Consider the following 6,736-nt stretch of genomic DNA (forward strand, 5'->3'; position numbering starts at 1 on the left):
GCTTACTAGTTTGTGAATTGCTTCTTAACATTTTCTCCTGGTTTCAGAACTATGGGTTGATGGTCCCTTCTTGAACCCTTGACTGTCCAAGGAGCATATTCAATTAGATTCAGTATATACTCTCTAAGCCTGCCATGATGATTTTAATATGAGAAATTACTAGAAGGGAAAAACATTTTTCCTAGTGTCTCTTTTTATTTTATCAGTAAAATAAAATAGCCAGAACCTTCAGATATGACCTTTTGAATAAAGACAAAGGTTGGACTGTTAACAAAGTTTTATTCAAGTGCTTTTTGGAATCATAGCTGTTTTCAATCTAGTTAAACCTCCCTGCCCCCGCTGCTCCACCTCAACCCCCACCAAAAGGAAAAGAAACAAGTTTGACCTATCTTGAGCCAAAGTCACATCGTTCTGGCTGTTAAGAATATGATTAGCTCCTGAAAGTGACTGATACCCCGAGTTTTCAATCATGTTAGAATTCTGGAATAATGGAATTTCTTATGAGGTCCACGGAAAGGTCTTATAGACTTCAACATCAACTCCCTCCTCCCTCATGAGAGGTGATTTTACTTCTGCCAATCACCTTCAGTTTGTGGCTACAGGGACACAGACGTTTGGGGTTTGTACCATGTGAAAAATGTCTGAAGATCAGTAGAGCGTTCAATTACTCTTCTAAGATCAAAAGCCAATTACCGTTTCTTTGCCTAGAGTTTGCATACACCCTCCATTTCAAATTTAAAAGTAGCATTTTTCAAATGAAAATAAGTATTATTGTAGACCATAAGTAAAAATGTATCTTGTTGTTCATGTGGGAGCCTAGATTGGAGTTTTGAGCCTTCCTCTCTCAAACTGTGTGGGTTTCAGCCTTACTATCACTTCCTGCTGTGTATGTGAGAAAAGACTTTACCAACTGTAGTGATGGATGCTTGGCACGCTCCTAGTGGTGCTAGCTCAGAGGACTTGGTGGTATGCATGCTACTGTTGTCATTGTTGAGTTTTTAAAATAAAACATAAAACTTAGAAGGCTCTTTTTCTTCAGTGAGGAAACTATTTTGAGTTAAGATTCCTTCTTCCAAAGACTGACTCCTTTGGGTGTCTCCCTGCTCTCTGTATTCCAAGCTTCTCTGGGCAGTTAGGTTTTGACATTATTTTGAGGCTATAGTTATTATCTGTGGCTATATCATTATGACAGGGCAGTTGTGAGTCATGCTGGTATACACAACAAGTTGTATTTCTTGGGAAAAAATAAGATGCAGTGATGGGAGTCACATTTGTTGAGCACTTGTTCATAAGAGTCTCAAGAGTAACACCTTATGACTGTGAAAGTATGCATTTATGATCTGAAGTTAAGAAAGAAAATGCCACATCTTTGTTGAATATCCACAGGCTGATTGATTGATAAGAATTCAGTGATAGTGGAGACATAGAACATGGCAGATGAAGAGTCAAAACTATCTCCAACAAACCTTATTCCTCTTACTGTCCCTTACCTGCTTTTGTATCTGAGGGTTATCAAGTAAACCTTTGGAATGTATTAATTCTGCATATCATTAGCTTCTACCAATCCCAAAACTAAGAAGGTCATCAGTTTGCACCTGAGACCTACATCAAAAATTGATCTGCTTTGATGAAACTGTCTTCCTGCTAACCCTACCAGTGTGCTGAAAAATTGCATTGATTTGTGATTTTCCTTTGTTCTGTGACTGTAAAAGCTTATATAGCCACTTATATGATACAACATGTCATTCAGGACCATCTGAGTTTGCATCTGCACTATAGTCTTGCATATTTTTCTGAGAATGAATTATTTCATATTTTTTTTTGAAGTAAGAACTGTGTTTTACATCAACTTGTGTTGTTACACTAACTTATGTGTATTCACAGGAGAGCATGTGTACTCTTACTAAATAAGGGAGTAACATTTCTATTCATTTTTGTTGAGCCCACAAACCTGGAAACATCTATACACATAGAACATATATATGGCAGGTAAGCAAGTTCAGCAAGACAAAGCAATCTGCAATGTAGGTCTCAGGTCCTAACTGATGGTCCTCTTAGCATTTGGATTGGTAGAAGATAATTATATGCCGATTAGTAGAAGCTAATGATACAATGATATATGAAGAAACAAAGAAAATGGATTCTTTCCAAAGAAAAAAGACAATCAGTACAGACCAATAAGTAGATCATGAGTGTATGAGAAATGACAGGGCCTGCAATACAGATTGGTGGCTAAAGGCCCAAGGCCTGATGACCTGCCTTTAACCCTTAGGTGCATGACCTCCACCTTCACACATTGAGACTGTGCATCTACACAAATGTACACACAAGCAAATAGATAAAATATAGTATAAAATATTAAAATAGAAATGCTAGAAAATTATTTAAGTCAAGCTGTTCTCAGTCTGTTCAATGCTGTAAATAAAATATGTAAATAATAAACAGAATGATAAGTAATGTCATCAGAGCTGTGTATACTATTAAAATGAAAACAATTGATATATCAGCTACAATTTAATTGATATACTACACCTAACACTATAACACCTAAATTAAATGATACTGGTTGAGTTTCACAAGTATGTTAAAGGCTACTGGGTTAAGAGTAAGTAAATTTAAATGCATATCACCAAAAATATCCAAAGGACAAAGAAAAAAGGCCTTGATTTCTTTTTTAAATTAGGTATTCTAAGTGTCTACAGGAAACCTACAGAACTTCTCTTCTCCTCTTGTCTTCTCTCTCTCTCTCTCTCTCTCTCTCTCTCTCTCTCTCTCTTTCTCTTTCTCTCTCTCTCTCCATATTTGTTTGTATGAGTTCTCCTAGACCCAAACCTTCAGTCTTGTTCCTAGCTCTGCAAGGGATTACTATCCTGTGCATCCCAGAGAATATCCCTTCTTAACTCCCACCCCACACACTTCACCGCATCCCAGCCTCCAACACCAGAAGGCAGTACCTATGAGCACACTAGATGACCAGCCCAGGCAAGCACACAACACACAGACATCATACTTTCTGAAAATCAAGAGATAAAAGAGAAACAAAGCAAAAAAGCACACACCCAACAAAGAGAAGTCTAGAAATCAGTACCTAAACCTATAAACATACCAAATCCAGATGCTTAGATAACATCTTAAGAAAACAATCAATAATAGCTAGGGTAATATGTCTCCACTAGAACCCAATGATTCTACCACAGCAGGCCTTGAATATCCCAATATAGCTGAAACACAAGACCTGAAAACCAACTATATGAAGAGGATAGGGCTCTTCAAAGAGACAATTAATAAATCCCTTAAAGAAATCCAGGAAAATATAAATAAACAGTTAGAGAAGGGAGAAGAAGAAGAAGAAGAAGAAGAAGAAGAAGAAGAAGAAGAAGAAGAAGAAGAAGAAGAAGAAGAAGAAGAAGAAGAAGAACAAGAAGAAGAAGAAGAAGAAGAAGAAGAAGAACAAGAAGAAGAACAAGAACAAGAACAAGAAGAACAAGAACAAGAACAAGAACAAGAAGAACAAGAACAAGAACAAGAACAAGAACAACAAGAAGAAGAACAAGAACAAGAACAACAAGAAGAAGAAGAACAAGAACAAGAAGAACAAGAAGAACAAGAACTAGAAGAAGCCAAAAATTGAAGGGAACAAATAAAATCAAATAAAATTGTTAAAGACTTAAAAATGGAACTAGAATCATTAATGAAAATATAAACTGATGGAGTTTTGAAAATGAAAATGTTAACAATTCAAACAGGAACTACAGAGCCAAGCTTCCTCAATAGAATACCAGAGATGGAAAAGAGGATCTCAGGTACTTAAGACACAATAGAAGAAATGGATACATCAGTCAAAGAAAATGTTCAATCTTAAAACTATCCTGACACATCTAGGATGTGTCACTATGAGAAGACCTAAACTAAAAATAATAGAAGAAGAATCTCATCTCAAAAGCCTATAAAATATTTTTAGCAAAATCATAGAAGAAAAAAATTTAACATATACATGGACATGCCTATAAAGATACAAAAAGTGTACAGAACACCAAGTAGATTGGACCAGAAAAGAAAGTCCCATTGGCACATAACAGTCAAAACACTAAACATACAGAACAAACAAAAATATTCAAGCTTCAAAGGAAAGGGACTAAGTAACATATAAAAGCAGACCTATTAGAATTATACTTGACTTCTCAATAAAGACTCTAAAAGCCAGAAGAGCTTGGGCACATGTGCTGCAGACTCTAAAAGACCAGGAATATCAGCCCACCCTATTATATCCAGTAAAACTTTCAATTACCATAGATGGAGAAAATAAGATATTGTATGATAAAGTCAGTTTAAACAATATCTATCTCAAATCCAGCCCTATGGAAGTTATTAGAAGGAATACACTAACGGAAAAAAGTTAACTACACCCATTCAAACACAGGAAATCTCACACCAGCAAAACCAAAAGAAGGGAAACACACCACCGCTGCCGCCACCACCAGCAGCAGCAAAATAACAGGAACCACACTCAGTGATACTTCTCAATATCAATGACCTCAATTCCCCAATGAAAAGACACACACTAACAGAATGAATGCAAAAACATGATCCATCACTCTGTTGTATCCAAGAAACACTTTTCAACATCAAGGATAAACATTACCTAATGTTAAAATGTTAGAAAAAAATCTTCAAAGAAAATGGACCCAAGAAGCAAGCTGGAATAGCCACTTTAATACCTAGCAAAATAAACATCAAACTAAATCAAATAAAAAAGATGGAGGAGACTACATACTCATGTAAGAAAAAATTCTACCAAGATGATGTTTCAGTTTTGAACACCTCTGCCCCAAACACAAAGGTACTTAAATTTGTAATAGAAACACAACTACACACCATAAATGAACCTTGACCTTCACACAGAGTGTAGAGACTTCAAGGCTCCACTCTCACCAACAGACAGTTCTCCCAGACAAACATTAAACAGAGAAATACTGGAGAAAACAGACAATATAGATCAAATGAACCTAACAAATATTTACAGCACATTTCACCCAAACACAAAAGAATATGCCTTCTTCTCAGCACTTCATAGTACTTTGTCCAAAACTGACCACATACTCGGTCACAATGCAAGTCGTAATAGATACAATGAAATGTATATAACTCCCTGCATCCATCCTATCAGACCACCATGGATTAAAGGTGGATATCAACAACAACAGAAAAACAGAAAGCCTAAAACTCATGGAAACTACATGACTCTCTATTGAATGAAAAATGGGTCAAGAGAGAAATAATAAAGAAATTAAAGCCTTCAATGAAAATGAATATAGAGCATATCCAAATTTATGAAACACAATGAAAGTAGTGCTAAGAGGAAAGTTCATAAGAGTAAGTACTACCTAAGAAAATTGGAGATATCCTATATTAACAACTTAACAGAAGAACAACTGATAGCTGTGGAGCAAAAAGAAACAATCACAGTCAAGAAAAGTAGATAGCAGAAAAAAATCAAACTTAGGGCTGAAATCAGTAAAATAGAAACAGAAAACTGCAAAGAATCAATGAAACAAAGCCTTGGTTCTTTGAGAAAATCAGCAAGATAAGAAAAAAAAACCCTTATGCAAACTAACTAAAAGATTCAAATGAACAACACCAGAAACAAATAGGGAGACATAACAGTAGACACAAAGGAAATCCAAAGAATCATTAAGTCATACTTTAAGAACCTGTACTCCACCAAAAATCTAAAAGGAATAGATAATTTTCTCAATGGGCACTACTTACCAAAGTTAAATCAAGATCAGATAAAAAATTTAAATAGACCTATAATCCCTAAAGAAATAGAAGTAGTCATCAAGTCTCCCCAACAAGAAAAAGGACCAGAGAGGTTTAGTGCAGAGTTCTTTTAGACTTTCACCGAAGAGTTAAGATAAATACTCCAAAAGTCATTCCAGAAATTAAGAACAGAAGAAAGATTGAAAAAATAATTTTATGAGGCTACAGTCACCCTGATACTCAAACCACTTAAAAACTCAACAAAGAAGTGAAGACCAATCCCTTTTATGAACACAGATGCAAAAAATACTCACTAAAATACTCACAAGTCAAATCCAGACACTTCAGAGTTACAAGGATTGTTCAGTATACATAAATCAGCAAATTTAGCCTACTATGTTAACAAACTGAAAGGGAAATCTACATGATCATCTCATTAGATGCAAAAAGGGCCTTAGACAAAATTCAATGTCCCTTAATGATAAAAAGTCCTGAAAAGATTGTGGATACAAGAAGCACACCTAAACATAGTGAAGATAATTTATAGTAAGCCCATTGGCAGATTTGAATTAAATGGGAAGAAACTCAAGTAAATTCCACTAAAATCAGAAAGAAATAAGTAGTAAATAAGGCTAATAACAATAAATAAGGCTGTCCATTCTCCATGTCTATTCAATATAGCACTTGAAATTTTAGCTAGAGCAATAAGACAGCTAAAGAAGATAAATTAATACAAATCAGACAGGAATAAGTCAAAGTATCTTTATTTGTAGATGATAGTATGTATAAAGGAACTTAAAATTTCCACCAGAGAACTCTTACAGTTCATAAACATTTTCATCAAAGTGGCTAGATACGAGATTAACTAAAAAAATTCAGTAGTTCTCATATATATACATATATGTGTATGTGTATGTGTATGTATATATATATATGTATATATGTATATGTGTATGTATATGTATATATATATATA

This window comes from Mastomys coucha, unplaced genomic scaffold (assembly GCF_008632895.1).
Source record: "Mastomys coucha isolate ucsf_1 unplaced genomic scaffold, UCSF_Mcou_1 pScaffold12, whole genome shotgun sequence".
NCBI classification, from domain to species: Eukaryota; Metazoa; Chordata; class Mammalia; order Rodentia; family Muridae; genus Mastomys; species Mastomys coucha.